Raw genomic sequence first — 18,187 nt, forward strand, 5'->3', positions numbered from 1 at the left:
AGATGAAGTAGGGCTTCTTAAACTTATCAGTTTAATCAATAAACAAGTTTTTTTTTTTTAAGTTACTTTTTTGTGTCAGTTCCACAAATGAAAATCATTTGATTTGTACTTTAAAATCTATTATTCCACTTAAAGAGTATGAAAATATGTTTATGGAGGACATTGATGGACTTCAGATCAGACTGCACCTCTTTAAATTCTTCCAACATGTGTGTGTATGTGTCATACAAAAACGTCTTGATCCACAGCACACAGTTTCCCAAAGGAATATCAAGTGGGCAGCTGACATGCCACCATTTCACTTCAGTTCAGTTCAGTCGCTCAGTCGTGTCAAACTCTTTGGACTGCAGCACCCATGGACTGCAGCACACCAGGCTTCCCTGTCCCTCACCAAATTCCGGAGCTTACTCAAGCTCATGTCCATGGACTCAGTGATGCTATCCAACCATCTCATCCTCTGTCATCCCCTTCTCCTCCTGCCTTCAATCATTCCCAACATCAGGGCCTTTTCAAATGAATCAGTTATTTGCATAGAGTACTGATACATATTATGGCATGGATGAGCCATGTAAAAATTATACTAAGTGAAAGAAGTCAGTAGTTTCAGCTTCAGCATCAGTCCTTCCAAAGAACATTCAGGACTGATTTCCTTTAGGATGGACTGGTTGGATCTCCTTGCAGTCCAAGGGACTCTCAAGAGTCTTCTCCAACACCACAGTTCAAAATCATCAACTCTTCAGTGCTTAGCTTTCTTTATAATCCAACTCTCACATCCATACATGACTACTGGAAAAACCAAAGCTTTGACTATATGAACCTTTGTTGGCAAAGTAATGTCTCTGCTTTAAAATATGCTGTAAATGTTGGTCATAATTTTTCTTCCAAGACACAAACATCTTTTATTTATTTATTTATTTATTTTATTTTTTTTTTTTTGCTTTACAATATTGTATTGGTTTTGCCATACTTGAACATGACTCCACCACGGGTGTACATGTGTTCCCAATCCTGAACCCCTCTCCTACCTCCCTCCCCATACCATCCCTCTGGGTCATCCCAGTGCACCAGCCCCAAGCATCCTGTATCCTGCATCAAACCTAGACTGGTGATTCCTTTCTTATATGATATTATACATGGTTCAATGCCATAGCTGCAGTCACCATCTGCAGTGATTTTGGAGCCCCCCAAAATAGTCTGTCACTGTTTCCATTGTTTCCCCTTCTATTTGCCATGAAGTGATGGGATCAGATGTCATGATTTTAGTTTTCTGAATGTTGAGTTTTAAGGCAACTTTTCCACTCTCATCTTTCACTTTCATTAAGAGGCTCTTTAGTTCTTCTTCACTTTCTGCCATAAGGGTGGTGTCATCTGCACATCTGAGGTTATTGATATTTCTCCTAGCAATCTTGATTCCAGCTTGTGCTTCTTCCAGGCCAGCATTTCTCATGATGCACTCTGCATATAAGTTAAATAAGCAGGGTGACAATATACAGCCTTGATGTACTCCTTTCTTGATTTGGAGCCATTCTGTTGTTCCATGTCCAGTTCTAACTGTTGCTTCCTGACCTGCATGCAGATTTCTCAAAAGGCAGGTCAGGTGGTCTGGTATTCCCATCTCTTGAAGAATTTTCCACAGTTTGTTTTATCCACAGTCAAAAGCTTTGGCATAGTCAATAAAGCAAAAATAGATGTTTTTCTGGAACTCTCTTTTTCAATGTTCCAATGGATGTTGGCAATTTGGCCTCTGATTCCTCTGCCTTTTCTAAATCCAAGTTGAACATCTGGAAGTTCATGGTTCACATACTTTTGAAGCCTGGCTTGGAGAATTTTGAGCATTACTTTACTAGCGTGTGAGATGAGTACAATTGTGCAGCAGTTTGAGCCTTCTTTGACATTGCTTTTCTTTGGGATTGGAATCAAAACTGACCTTTTCCAGTCCTGTGGCCACTGCTGAGTTTTCCAAATTTTCTGGCATATTGAGTGCAGCACTTTCACAGCATCATCTTTGAGGATTTGAAATAGCTCAACTGGAATTCCATCACTCCCACTAGCTTTGTTCATAGTGATCTTTCCTAAGGCCCACTTGACTTCACATTCCAGGATGTCTGGATCTAGGCGAGTGATCATACCATCGTGGTTATCTGGGTCATAAAGGTCTTTTTTGTATAGTTCTTCTGTGTATTTTTGCCACTTCTTCTTAATATTTTCTGCTTCTGTTAGGCCCATACTATTTCTGTCCTTTATTGTGCCCATTTTTACATGAAATGTTTCCTTGGTATCTCCAATTTTCTTGAAGAGATCGCTAGTCTTTCCCTTTGTATTGTCTTCCTCTATTTCTTTGCATTGATCACAGAGGAAGGCTTTTTTACAATCTCTCCTTGGTATTTTCTGAAATAGCAAAGCTACAACCTCAGAATATTTTAAACTGGTTACTGCACTTTTCAGCATGTGGCACCAGGGAACAGGGAAAATAGGGTAGTTGAGGTTGTTAAAGGAGAATTCTAAAACAGTTTAAGCAATCATATACCTTTATAGTCCATTTGATTAGTGACTTTTGGCATTTGCAGAGTTATTGAGACATGGCTTGCTTTAGAAGCATCAAAACACGGGGGCATGTATGTTTTGGAGCCTTTTCTAGTTGTTGTTCTTGTCACTTGGTAGCCATCTGGTGGTGCTTCATATTGATTGTGGGAAACATGCTGCACTCAATTGAACTCAAAAATAAATTCTTTTGTTTGAAGGTTGGCTATTGGATCAAAGTTGTAAGTAACTCCTTGTGTTGCTTCACAATGAGGCTAGGATTTTCATCAGTATCATTGCCAGAGAAATACTGATCTATGATTTCAAATGCTAAATATATGTCTTCATTTTTATATTACTGTAAAACTTCTCCAAACCACTGAATTCTTTATTACTTCAGCTATCATGCTTGCTTCATCACTAGCCATTATAGACCATCTAAAACCACCTGAACAACTTGAGAATCTTTTACTGAAAGTAAATTAGAGAAAGGTGGTACTGTGCTGTACTCAACTTGATATTTTTTGCCACTTATTATTAAGTTGCTAATTGCCCCCAAAGCTCCCTTTTGTGTTCCAAAGTTCCCCTTAGCAAGCTGATAAATAATCATAGAATTAATCCAGCATCTATTACAGCTTGAACTTGTTGCTGGTTGCCTGCTGTAATGCTGGAAAGGAATCACACTGCTTCCTTATTTATCTTCTCCTTTGGATGTGATAAGAGATTTGGAAATGTGACAGGACATTGCAGTTGAGAACAACCTGGGTCTGCTCGTTGGCACCTGTCACTATGTTGCCAACTGCTCTGAGTGCTGCTGTTTGAACTTTCATATCCTGATGGCTCAGAAGGGGCACAATAAATGCCACAGCCCTTGAATCAGTAACCATCTGTATCTGCTCTTTAACTCCATCTATCAGATGTGACAGCACCCAAACAGTATTCACAAGAGTGTCTATGTCCATAGGATATATTAAGACACACAATGCTGGCAAAATCTCCAGACTCTCTCCATAGGTGATGGAGTCGGTCCTTATTTCTGCAGAGACTGAAAATAACCCATAAGACATTCCAAAAGAAGGCAATAGAAGATGGCAGAGGAATAGGATGGGGAGACCACTTTCTCCCCCACAAATTCATTAAAAGAACATTTAAACACTGAGTAAATTCCACAAAACAACTTCTGAATGCCGGCAGAGGACATCAGGCACCCAGAAAAGCAGGTAGGAAAAAATATAAAAGACAAAAAAGGAGACAAAAGAGGTAGGGATGGAGTTCCATCCCGAGAAGGGAGTCTTAAAAAGAGAGAAGTTTCCAAACACCAGGAAATGCTCTCACTGCTGAGTCTGTGGCGAGCCTTAGAAGCACAGAGGGCAACATAACAGGGAGGAAAAATAAATAAATAATTAAAACCCACAGATTAGGAGCCCAATGGAAACTCCCCCAGCGGAGAAGCAGCACAGATGCCTGCATATGCCACTAGCAAGTGGGGACTGGGCAGGGAGGCGCAGGCTGTATTGCTTAGAGTAAGGACCAGGCCTGAATGCCCCGAGGGCAATCTGAGGGAACGAACTTGGGCTAGCAAACCACACTGTGGGATAGCTACCACGCGAAAAGCCCTAACCTAAGACACCGCCAGGCCCACACACAGAACAAAGGACTGTACAGAACTAGCCGGCTTCAGACCATCCCCCTCTGGTGACAGGCAGCCAGAGCCAGAAGGGGGCAACTGCAGCCCCAGAGAGACATTATCTACCAAACTGCAAGCAGGCTGCTTTGCTAACTAAGACTTCCTGGGGTTCTGGACAGTCAACATCCGCCTGAGAAGGTAAGCCAGTTGTACACCCAGAAAAATGAGCGGCAAGGACGGGGGAGGTGATAAGTCACAGCGACCACACTCGCCAAACACCTCATCACCTGAGCTGCTTGGACCTAGGAAGGGTACAAAACATAAGCCCAACCGAGTCTGCACCTCTGAGGACTACCCAAGTGCCTAAACCTGAGCAGCTTAGACCTGGGAGGTGCATGCAACACAGGGCCGGCCTTGGATGGTTCCCGGCAGAGTAACCTAGAGCCTGAGCTGTGTGAGCAGAGAGGGCACACGCGCCATGAGCGGGGGCAGGCCGAGTGTGTCTGAGACACTGTGAGCACACACCAGTGTTATTTGTTTGCAGCGTCCCTCCCTCCCCACAGTGTGACTGAACAAGTGAGCCTAAAAAAAGTGTCCATCACTGCCCCCCTTGTGTCAGGGCGGAAATCAGACACTGGAGACCAGCAAACAGAAGCTAAAACAGGGAACCACCTTGGAAGTGACCGTTGCAATAGATGAAAACCCTGTAGTTAGTACTGACTACATAAGAAGGGGCCTATATCATGAGAAATATAAGCCAGACGAAGGAACTATCTGAAAATGAACTGACCCCACACTGCCCACAACAACATCAAAGAAACTCCTAGATATATTTTTACTATTTTTATAATCATTTTTTTCTTTTTAAAAAAAATTTAGATCCTCTATTACTCCTTTAATTTTCATTTTTATAACCTACTATTACTTTAAAAAAAACACCCTTTTTTTTTTAGCAAACTTCATATATATATTTATTTAAATAATTTTTGTGAATTTTTTTCTTCTTCTTTTCTTTAATATTGTATTTTTGAAAATCCAACCTCTACTCTAGATTTTTAACCTTTACTTTTTGGTATATGTTATCAATTTTATACCTTTAAGAACCCAATCTTCAGTACCCATTTTTACTTGGAGGCGAGATTACTGGCTTGACTGCTCTCTCCCCCTTTGGAATCTCCTTTTTCTCCAGCAGACTGCCTCTGTCTCATCCCTCCCCCTTCTCTTCTCTACCCAACTCTGTGAATCTCTGTGTGTTCCAGATGGTGGAGAACACTTAGGGAACTGATTACTGGCTGGATCTGTCTCTCTCCTTTTGATTCCCTCCTTTTATCCTCCTGGCCACCTCTGTCTCCTTCCTCCCTCTTCTCTTCTCTGTATAACTCCGTGAACATCTCTCAGTGGTCCAGACTGTGGAGCACACATAAGGAACTCATTACTAGCTAACTTGCTCTCTCCTCTTTTAATTCCACCTCATGTCATTTGGGTCAACTCTAACTCCCTCCTCCCTCTTCTCTTCTCCATGTAACTCTGTGAACCTCTCTGGGTGTCCCTCACTGTGGAGAAACTTTTGATCTTCAAACTAGATGTTTTATCACTGGTGCTGTATAGGAGAAGTCTTGAGACTACTGTAAAAATAAGACTGAAAACCAAAAGCAGGAGGCTTAAGTCCAAATCCTGAGAACACCAGAAAATTCCTGACTCCAGGGAACATTAATTGATAGGAGCTCATCAAATGCCTCCAAATCTGCACTGAAACCAAGAACCACCCAAGGCCCAACAAGTTCCAGAGGAAGACATACCATACAAATTCTCCAGAAACACAGGAACACAGCCCTGAGCTTCAATATACAGGCTGCCTAAAGTTACTCCAAAACAATCGACATCTCATAACTCATTACTGGACACTTCATTGCACCCCAGAGAGAATAAATCCAGCTCCACCCAACAGAACACCGACACAAGTTTCCCTAACCAAGAAACCTTGACAAGCCACCTGTACAACATCACACACAGCGAGGAAACTCCACAATAAAGAGAACTCCACAAAATGCCAGAATACAGAAAGGTCACCCCAAACTCAGCAATATTAACAAGATGAAGAGACAGAGGTATATCCAGCAGGTAAAGGAACAGGATAAATGCCCACCAAACCAACACAAGAGGAAGAGATAGAGAATCTACCTGAGAAATAATTCCAAATAATGATAGTGAAAATGATCCAAAATCTTGAAATCAAAATGGAATCACAGATAAATAGCCTGGAGACAAGGATTGAGAAGATGCAAGAAAGGTTTAACAAGGACCTAGAAGAAATAAAAAAGAGTCAATATATAATGAATAATGCAATAAATGAGATCAAAAGCACTCTGGAGGCAACAAATAGTAGAATAACGGAGGCAGAAGATAAGATCTGTGAAGTAGAAGATAGAATGGTAGAAATTAATGAATCAGAGAGGAAAGAAGAAAAATGAATTAAAAGAAATGAGGACAATCTCAGAGACCTCCAGGACAATATTAAACCCTCCAACATTCGAATCATAGGAGTCCCAGAAGAAGATGACAAAAAGAAAGACCATGAGAAAATACTTGAGGAGATAATAGTTGAAAACTTCCCTAAAATGGGGAAGGAAATAATCACCCAACTCCAAGAAACCCAGAGAGTCCCAAACAGAATAAATCCAAGGTGAAACACCCCAAGACACATATTAATCAATTAACAAAGATCAAACACAAATAACAAATATTAAAAGCAGCAAGGGAAAAACAACAAATAACACACAAGGGGATTCCCATAAGGATAATAGCTGATCTTTCAATAGAAACACTTCAGGCCAGGAAGGAATAGCAAGACATACTTAAAGTGATGAAAGAAAATAACCTACAGCCCAGATTACTGTAGCCAGCAAAGATCTCATTCAAATATGAAGGAGAAATCAAAAGCTTTACAGACAAGCAAAAGCTGAGAGAATTCAGCAGCACAAAACCAGCTCTCCAACAAATGCTAAAGGATCTTCTCTAGACAGGAAACACAAAAAGGGTGTATAACCTCGAACTCAAAACAATAAAGTAACTGGCAACGGGATCATACTTATCAAAAAACCAATACAATATTATAAAGTAATTAACCTCCAATTAAAATGAATAAATTTATATTTTTTAAAAATAATAATTACCTTAAACATAAATGGGTTGAATGCCTTAACCAAAAGACAAAGACTGGCTGAATGGATACAAAAATAAGTTCCCTATATATGTTGTCTACAAGAGACCCACCTCAGAACAAAGGACACATACGGACTGAAAATGAAGGGCTAGAAAAAGATATTCCATGCAAATGGAGACCAAAAGAAAGCAGGAGTAGCAATACCAATATCAGATAAAATAGACTTTTAAACAAAGGCTGTGAAAAGAGGAAAAGAAGGACACTACATAATGATCAAAGGATCAATCCAAGAAGAAGATATAAATATATATGCACCCAACACAGGAGCACTGCAACTCAGTTCAGTTCAGTCGCTTAGTCGTGTCTGACTCTTTGTGACCCCATGAATTGCAGCACACCAGGCATCCCTGTCCATCACCAACTCCCGGGGTTCACTCAGACTCACATCCATGGAGTCAGTGATGCCATCCAGCCATATCATCCTTTGTCATCCCCTTCTCTTCCTACCCCCAACCCCTCTCAACATCAGTCTTTTCCAATGAGTCAACTCTTCGCATGAGGTGGCCAAAGTACTGGAGTTTCAGCTTCAGTATCATTCCTTCCAAAGAAATGACAGGGCTGATCTCCTTCAGAATGGACTGGTTGAATCTCCTTGCAGTCCAAGGGACTCTCAAGAGTCTTCTCCAACATCACAGTTCAAAAGCATCAATTCTTTGGTGCTCAGCTTTCTTCACAGTCCGACTCTGACATCCATACATGACTACTGAAAAAAACATAGCCTTGACTAGACAGACCTTAGTCGGCAAAGTAATGTCTCTGCTTTTAAATATGCTATCTAGGTTGGTCATAACTTCTCTTCCAAGGAGTAAGCGTCTTTTAATTTCATGGCTGCAGTCACCATCTGCAGTGTTTTTGGAGCCCCCAAAAATAAAGTCTGACACTGTTTCCACTGTTTCCCCATCTATTTCCCATGAAGGGATGGGACCAGATGCCATGATCTTCGTTTTCTGAATGTTGAGCTTTAAATCAGCTTTTTCACTCTCCTCTCACTTTCATCAAGAGGCTTTTTAGTTCCTCTTCACTTTCTGCCATAAGGGTAGTGTCATCTGCATATCTGAGATTATTGATATTTCTCCCGGCAATCTTGATTCCAGCTTGTGTTTCTTCCAGTCCAGCGTTTCTCATGATTTACTCTGCATAGAAGTTCAGTAAGTAGGGTGACTATACAGCCTTGATGTACTCCTTTTCGTTTTTGGAACCAGTCTGTTGTTCCATGTCTAGTTCTAACTGTTGCTTCCTAACCTGCATACAGATTTCTCAAGAGGTAGGTCAGGTGGTCTGGTATTCCGATCTCTTTCAGAATTTTCCACAGTGTATTGTGATCCACACAGTCAAAGGCATTGGCATAGTCAATAAAGCAGAAATAGAGGTTTTTCTGGAACTCTCTTCCTTTTTTTCATGATCCAGCGGATGTTGGCAATTTGATCTCTGGTTCCTCTGCCTTTTTTAAAACCAGCTTGAACATCTGGAAGTTCACGGTTCACGTATTGCTGAAGCCTGGCTTGGAGAATTTTGAGCATTACTTTACTAGCATGTGAGATGAGTGCAATTGTGCAGTAGTTTGAGCATTCTTTGGCATTGCCTTTCTTTGGGATTGGAATGAAAACTGACCTTTTCCAGTCCTGAGGGCACTGCTGAGTTTTCCAAATGTGCTGGCATATTGAGTGCAGTACTTTCACACCATCATCTTTCAGGATTTGAAATAGCTCAACTGGAATTCCATCACCTCCACTAGCTTTGTTCGTAGTGATGCTTCCTAAGGCCCACTTGACTTCACATTCCAGGATGTCTGACTCTAGGTGACTGATCACACCATTGTGACTATCTTCGTCATGAAGATCCTTTTTTGTAAAATTCTTCTGTGTATTCTTGCCACCTCTTCTTAATATCTTCTGCTTCTGTTAGGGTCAGACCATTTCTGTCCTTTATCAAGCCCATCTTTGCGTGAAATATTCCCTCAGTATCTCTAATTTTCTTGAAGAGATCTCTAGTCTTTCCCATTCTATTGTTTTCCTCTATTTCTTTGCATTGATCACTGAAGAAGGCTTTCTTATCTCTTCTTGCTATTCTTTGGAATTCTGCATTCAGGTGCTTGTATCTATCCTTTTCTCCTTTGCTTTTCGCTTTTCTTCTTTTCACAGCTATTTGTAATGCCTCTTCCAACAGCCATTTGGCTTTTTTGCATTTATTTTCCATGGGGATGGTCTTGATCCCTGTCTCCTGTACAATGTCATGATCCTTAGTCCATAGTTCATCATGCACTCTATCTATCAGATCTAGACCCTTAAATCTATTTCTCACTTCCACTGTATAATCATAAGGGATTTGATTTAGGTCATACCTGAATGGTCTAGCGGTTTTCCCTACTTTCTTCAACTTAAGTCTGAATTTGGCAATAAGGAGTTCATGATCTGAGCCACAGTCAGCTCCTGGTCTTGTTTTTGTTGACTGTTAGAGCTTCTCCATCTTTGGCTGCAAAGAATATAATCAGTCTGATTTTGGTGTTGACCATCTGGTGATGTCCATGTGTAGAGTCTTTTCTTGTGTTGTTGGAAGAGGGTGTTCGCTATGACCAGTGCATTTTCTTGACAAAACTGTATTAGTCTTTGCCCTGCTTCATTCTGCATTCCAAGGCCAAATTTGCCTGTTACTCCAGGTGTTTCTTGACTTCCTACTTTTGCCTTCCAGTCCCTTATAATGACAAGGTCATATTTTTGGGGTGTCAGTTCTAAAAGATCTTGTAGGTCTTCATAGAACTGTTCAACTTCAGCTTCTTCAGCATTATTGGTTGGGGCATAGACTCGGATTACCATGATATTGAATGGTTTGCCTTGGAAATGAACAGAGATCATTCTGTCATTTTTGAGATTGCATCCAAGTACTGCATTTCGGACTCTTTTGTTGACCATGATGGCTAATCCATTTCTTCTGAGGGGTTCCTGCCCACAGTAGTAGATATAATGGTCATCTGAGTTAAATTCACCCATTCCAGTCCATTTTAGTTCGCTGATTCCTAGAATGTCGACATTCACTCTTGCCATCTCCTGTTTGACCATTTCCAATTTGCCTTGATTGATGGACCTGACATTCCAGGTTCCTATGCAATACTGCTCTTTACAGCATTGGATCTTGCTTCTATCACCAGTCATATCCACAACTGGGTATTGTGTTTGCTTTGGCTTCATTCCTTCATTCTTTCTGGAGTTTTTTCTCCACTGATCTCCAGTAGCATATTGGGCACCTATTGACCTGGGGAGTTCCTCTTTCAGTATCCCATTATTTTGCCTTTTCATACTGTTCATGGAGTTCTCAATGCAAGAATACTGAAGTGGTTTGCCATTCCCTTCTCTAGTGGACCACATTGTGTCAAACCTCTCCACCAGGCTTGCCTGTCTTGGGTGGCCTTACAGGGCATGGCTTAATTTTATTGAGATAGACAAGGCTGTTGTCCTAGTGTGATTAGATTGACTATTTTTCTGTGATTATGATTTCAATGTGTCTGCCCTTTTGCAACACCTACCGCCTTACTTAGGTTTCTCTTACCTTGGACGTAGGGTATCTCTTCACGCCTGCTCCAGCAAAGTGCAGCCACTGCTCCTTACCTTGGAGGTGGGATATCTCCTCACTGCTGTCCCTCCCGACCTTGAACGTGGAATAGCTTCTCTAGGCCCTCTGGTGCCTGCACAGCGACCGCTCCTTGGACGTGGGGTCACTCCTCCTGGCTGTCGCCCCTGGCTTCGGGTGTGGGGCAGCTCCTCTCAGCTGCTACTGCACTTTTGCAGCCTGGCAATCTCAGCCACTGTCCCTACCTTGGACACAGCGTAGCTCCTTTCCCCTGCCGCCCCTGACCTCGGACAAGGGGTAGCTCCTCTAGGCACTGCAATATGTAAGACAAATGCTAACAAGTATGAAAGGGGAAATTAACAATAACACAATAATAGTGGGAGACTGTAATACCCCACTCACACCTATGGACAGATCAACTAAAAAGAAAATTAACAAAGAAACACAAACTTTAAATGATACAATAGACCAGTTAGACCTAATTGATATCTATAGGACATTTCACCTCAAAACAATGAATTTCACCTTTTTCTCAAGTGCTCACAAATCTAGCCTCGGTAAATTCAAAAAACTTGAAATAATTTCGAGAATCTATTCTGACCACACTGCAGTAAGATTAGATCACAATTACAAGAGAAAAACTATTAAGAATTCCAACATATGGAGGCTGAATATCATGGTGCTGAATAACCAACAAATCACAGAAGAAATCAAAAAAGAAATCAAAATATGCATAGAAACGAATGAAAATGAAAACAAAACAAACCAAAACCTGTGGGACACTGTAAAAGCAGTGCTAAGGGGAAAGTTCATAGCAATACAGGCATACCTCAAGAAACAACAAAAAAGTCAAATAAATAACCTAATGCTACACCTAAAGCAACTAGAAAAGGAAGAAATTGAGAACCCCAGGGTTAGTAGAATGAAAGAAATCTTAAAAATTAGGGCAGAAAGAAATGCAAAAGAAACAAAAGAGACCATAGCAAAAATCAACAAAGCCAAAAGCTGGTTCTTTGAAAGGATAAATAAAATTGACAAACCATTAGCCAGACTCATCAAGAAACAAAGGGAGAAAAATCAAATCAATAAAATTAGAAATGAAAATGGACAGATCACAACAGACAACACAGAAATACAGAGGATCATAAGAGACTACCATCGGCAATTATATGTCAATAAAATGGACAACATAGAAGAAATGGGCAAATTCTTAGAAAACAACTTTCCAAAATTGAAGCAGGAAGAAATAGAAAATCTTAACAGACCCATCACAAGCATGGAAATTGAAGCTGTAATCAGAACTCTTCCAGCAAACAAAGCCCAGTTTCAGACGGTTTCACAGCTGAATTCTACCAAAAATTTAGAGAAGAGCTAGCACCTATCCTACTCAAACTCTTCCAGAAAATTGCAGAGGAAGGTCAACTTCCAAACTCATTCTATGAGGCCACCATCACCCTAATACCAAAACCTGACAAAGATGCCACAAAAAAAGAAAACTACTGGCCAATAACACTGATGAACATAGATGCAAAAATCCTCAACAAAATTCTAGCAATCAGAATCCAACAACACATTAAAAAGATCATACACCATGGCCAAGTGGGCTTTATCTCAGGAATGCAAGGATTCTTCAATATCCGCAAATCAATCAATGTAATACACCACATTAACAAATTGAAAAATAAAAGCCATATGATTATCTCAATAGACTCAGAGAAAGCCTTTGACAAAATTCAACATCCATTTATGACAGAAACTCCAGAAAGCAGGAATAGAAGGAACATACCTCAACATAATAAAAGCTATGTATGACAAACCCACAGCAAACATATCCTCAATGGTGAAAAATTGAAAGTATTTCCCCTAAAGTCAGGAACAAGACAAGGGTGCCCACTTTCACCACTACTATTCAACATAGTTTTGGAAGTTTTGGCCACAGCAATCAGAGCAGAAAAAGAAATAAAAGGAATCCAAATTGGGAAAGAAGAAGTAAAACTCTCACTGTTTACAGATGACATGATCCTCTACATAGAAAACCCTAAAGTCTCCACCAGGCAATTACTAGAGCTAATCAATGAATATAGTAAAGTTGCAGCATATAAAATCAATACATAGAAATCCCTTGCATTCCTATACACTAATAATGAGCAAATAAAAAGAGAAATTAAGGAAACAATGCCTTTCACCATTGCAATGAAAAGAATAAAATACTTAGGAATATATCTACCTAAAGAAACTGAAGACCTATATATAGAAAACTATAAAACACTGATGAAAGAAATCAAAGAGGACACTAATAGATGGAGAATTATACCATGTTCATGGATCAGAAAAATCAATATAGTAAAAAAGAGTATACTAGCCAATGCAATCTATATATTCAATGCAATCCCTATCAAGCTACCAACGGTATTTTTCACAGAACTAGAACAAATAATTTCACAATGTGTATGGAAATACAAAAAAAAAAAAAAAAAAACTCGAATAGCAAAAGCAATCTTGAGAAAGTAGAATGGAACTGGAGGAATCAACCTGCCTGACTTCAAGCTCTACTACAAAGCCACAGTCATCAAGAAAGTATGGTACTGGCACAAAGACAGAAATATAGATCAATGGAACAAAATAGAAAGCTCAGAGATAAACCCACACACCTATGGACACCTTATCTTTGACAAAGGAGGCAAGAAGATACAATGGATTAAAGACAATCTCTTTAACAAGTGGTACTGGGAAAACTGGTCAACCACTTGTAAAAGAATGACACTAGAAGACTTTCTAACACCATACACAAAGATGAACTCAAAATGGATTAAAGATCTAAATGTAAGACCAGAAACTAAAAACTCTTAGAGGAGAACATAGGCAAAACACTCTCCGACATAAATCACAGAAGGATCCTCTATGACCCACCTCCCAGAATATTGGAAATAAAAGCAAAACTAAACAAATGGGACCTAATTAAAATTAAAAGCTTCTGCACAACAAAAGAAACTATAAGCAAGGTGAAAAGACAGTCTTCAGAATGAGAGAAAATAATAGCAAATGAAGCAACTGACAAGCAACTAATCTGAAAATATACAAGCAATACCTGCAGCTCAATTCCAGAAAAATAAACGACCCAATCAAAAAATGGACCAAAAACCTAAATAAATATTTCTCCAAAGAAGACATACAGATGGCTAACAAACACATGAAAAGATGCTCAATATCCCTCATTATCAGAGAAATGGAAATCAAAACCACAATGAGGTGCCATTTCATGCCAGTCAGAATGGCTGTGATCCAAATGTGTACAAGCAATAAATGCTGGAGAGGATGTGGAGAAAAGGGAAGCCTCTTACACTGTTGGTGGGAATGCAAACTAGTACAGCCACTATGGAGAACAGTGTTGAGATTCCTTAAAAAACTGGAAATAGAACTGCCTTATGACCCAGCAATCCCACTGCTGGGCATACACACTGAGGAAACCAGAATTGAAAGAGACACATGTACCTCAACTTCACTGTAGCACTGTTTATAATAGCCAGGACATGGAAGCAACCTAGATGTCCATCAGCAGATGAATGGATAGGAAAGCTGTGGTACATATACATAATGGAGTATTACTCAGCCATTAAAAAGAATACACTTGAATCAGTTCTAAGGAGGTGGATGAAACTGGAGCCGATTATAGAGTGAAGTAAGCCAGAAAGAAAAACATCAATACAGTATACTAATGCATATATACGGAATTTAAAAACATGGTAATCAGTTCAATTCAGTTCAGTTCAGTCGGTCAGTCATGTCTGACCCTTTGCGACCCCATGAATTGCAGCACGCCAGGTCTCCCTGTCCATCACCATCTCCCGGAGTTCACTCAGACTCACATCCACCGAGTCTCTGATGCCATCCAGCCATCTCATCCTCGGTCGTCCCCTTCTCATCCTGCCCCCAATCCCTCCCAGCATCAAAGTGTTTTCCAATGAGTCAACTCTTCGCATGAGGTGGCCAAAGTACTGGAGTTTCAGCTTTAGCATCATTCCTTCCAAATAAATCCCAGGGCTGATCTCCTTCAGAATGGACTGATTGGATCTCCTTGCAGTCCAAGGGACTCTCAAGAGTCTTCTCCAACACCACAGTTCAAAAGCATCATTTCTTCGATGCTCAGCCTTCTTAGTCCAACTCTCACATCCATACATCACCACAGGAAAAACCACAACCTTGACTAGACAGACCTTAGTCGGCAAAGTAATGTCTCTGCTTTTGAATATACTATCTAGGTTGGTCATAACTTTTCTTCCAAGGAGTAAGCGTCTTTTAATTTCATGGCTGCAGTCACCATCTGCAGTGATTTTGGAGCCCCCCAAAAATAAAGTCTGCCACTGTTTCCCCATCTATTTCCCATGAAGTGATGGGACCTGAAGCCATGATCTTCATTTTCTGAATGTTGAGCTTTAAGCCAACTATTTCACTCTCCTCTTTCACTTTCATCATGAGGTTTTTTAGTTCCTCTTCACTTTCTGCCATAATAGTGGTGTCATCTGCATATCTGAGGTTATTGATATTTCTCCCAACAATCTTGATTCCAGCTTGTGTTTCTTCCAGTCCAGCGTTTTTCATGATGTATACTGCATAGAAGTTAAATAAACAGGGTGACAATATACAGCCTTTTTGTACTCCTTTTCCTATTTGGAACCAGTCTGTTGTTCCATGTCCAGTTCTCACTGTTGCTTCCTGACCTGCATACAGATTTCTCAAGAGGCAAGTCAGGTGGTCTGGTATTCCCATCTCTCTCAGAATTTTCCACAGTTTATTGTGATCCACACAGTCAAAGACTTTGGCATAGTCAATAAAGCAGAAATAGATGTTTTTCTGGAACTCTCTTCCTTTTTCCATGATCCAGTGGATGTTGGCAATTTGATCTCTGGTTCCTCTGCTTTTCTAAGAAAGTAGAAAACTTAAATAGGACTGTAAACCAGCTAGACCTAACAGATACATGTAGAACACTCTACGCAACAGCTGAATGCATTCTTCTCAAGTGCATGTAGTGCATTCTCCAGGATAGATCATATGTCAAGTCACAAAACAAATCCCAATAATTCAATTTTTTTAAAAAACTGAGATTATACAAAATATCTTCTTCAACCACAGTGGAATGAAGATAGAAGTCACTAACAAAAAGAAAATGAAAATGATGCAAATATGTGGAAATTAAACATGACACTCTTAAAAGACCAATGGATCAAAAAATAAATCACGGGGAAAATTAGGACATGCTTAAATATAAATTAAAATAAAAATGCAACATGCCAAAATTTTTGAGATGAGGTGAAAACAGTTATCAGCAGGAAATTTATAGCTGTCAATACCTGCATTTATAAAGAAGAGAAATCCCTAACCAGTACCCTAAATTTACAACTTGAGGAACTATAAAAAGATGGACAGATGAACACACTAAACCCAAAGGTGGCAGAATAAAAGAAGAAGAAAAATTAGACTAAAAACAAGAAAAGCATAGAAAAGAAAACCAAAAGAGAAAATTGCTGAAACCAGAAGTTGATTCTTTGAAAAGATCAATCAAACTGATAAATCTTTAGCTAGAATGACAAAGAAAAAGAGAGAAAAGCCACATGAAACTAAAGACAGAAATGACAGCAGGGACATTACTACCAAGTTTACAGAAATAGAAAGAATTATAAGAGAATATTGTGAAAAATTATACACCAACAAATTAGATAACTTAGATGAAATGGAAAATTCCTAGAAACAAGCAAATTGTGTGAGTCAAGAAGAAATAAAAATGCTTAACAGAATCATAATAAGAGATTAAATCAGTAATCAAAAACCTCCCAACAAAAGAAAATCTAGACCAGGTAGTTTCACTGATGAATTTGACTAGTTAATGAAGAATTGCCTTATTGGCTTTATGAGATATGACACCAAAAGCAAAGAAAGAAAAACCTGGATAATGTGGACTTCATGAAAATTAAAAAAAAAAAAAAAAACTTCTGTGTATCAAAAGACATTATCAACAAACTGAAAAGATGATCTACACAATGAGAGAAAACATTTGAAGATTATATATATATATATATATATATGGGTTTAATATCTAGATTATGTAAAAAATGCATACACGTCAGCAAAAAAACTGCAGAAAATCCAATTTTTAAAATGAGAAAATAATTTGAATAGAGACAAAGGAAATTGACATCATGCTCAAGGAATCAATACAAGAAGATATAATATTTGTGTATATGTATGCACCCAACATACTGCTGCTGCTGCTGCTAAGTCACTTCAGACGTGTCTGACTCTGTGCGACCCCATATGGCAGCCCACCAGGATCCACCATACCTAGGATTCTCCTGGCAAGAACACTGGTGTGGGTTGCCGTTTCCTTCTCCAATGCATGAAAGTGAAGTTGCTCAGTCATGTCTGACTCTTCTCAATCCCATGGACTGCAGCCTAGCAGGCTTCTCCATTCATGGGATTTTCCAGGCAAGAATATTGGAGTGGGGTGCCATCACCTTCTCCGCACCCAATACAGGGACATTTAAATATATAAAGCACATATATATATATTCATATATTCATATATATATATATGAAGTTTCAGTTCAGTCGCTCAGTTGTGTCCGACTCTTTGTGATCCCATTAATCGCAGCATACCAGGCCTCCCTGTCCATCAATAACTCCTGGAGTTCACCAAAACCCATGTCCATTGACTTGGTAATGCCATCCAGCCATCTCATCCTCTGTCGTCCCTTTCTACTCCTGCCCCCCATCCGTCCCAGCATCAGGTTCTTTTCCAATGAGTCAACTCTTTGCAGGAGGTGACCAGAGTATTGGAGTTTCAGCCTTAGCATCAGTCCTTCCAATGAACACCCAGGACTGGTCTCCTTTAGAATGGACTGGATGGATCTCTTGCAGTCCAAGGGACTCACAGGAGTCTTCTACAGCACCACAGTTCAAAAGCATCAATTCTTTAGCACTTAGCTTTCTTCACAGTCCAACTCTCACATTCATACATGATCACAGGAAAAACCATAGCCTTGACTAGACAGACCTTAGTTGGCAAAGTAATGTCTCTGCTTTTGAATATACTATCTAGGTTGGTCATAACTTTTCTTCCAAGGAGTAAGCGTCTTTTAATTTCATGGCTGCAGTCACCATCTGCAGTGATTTTGGAGCCTCCCAAAAATAAAGTCTGATACTGTTTCCACTGTTTCCCCATCTATTTCCCATGAAGTGATAGGACCGAATGCCATGAT

At 39.8% G+C, this 18,187-nt stretch overlaps 1 pseudogene; it reads right to left on the reverse strand.

The window, feature by feature from the left end:
- Positions 1-2,705: 2,705 nt before the first annotated feature.
- On the reverse strand, positions 2,706-3,582 carry LOC120881648 (annotated as a pseudogene).
- Positions 3,583-18,187: the final 14,605 nt, after the last annotated feature.

The sequence above is a fragment of the Oryx dammah genome, unplaced genomic scaffold, assembly GCF_014754425.2.
Source record: "Oryx dammah isolate SB20612 unplaced genomic scaffold, SCBI_Odam_1.1 HiC_scaffold_23, whole genome shotgun sequence".
In the NCBI taxonomy this organism is placed as follows: domain Eukaryota; kingdom Metazoa; phylum Chordata; class Mammalia; order Artiodactyla; family Bovidae; genus Oryx; species Oryx dammah.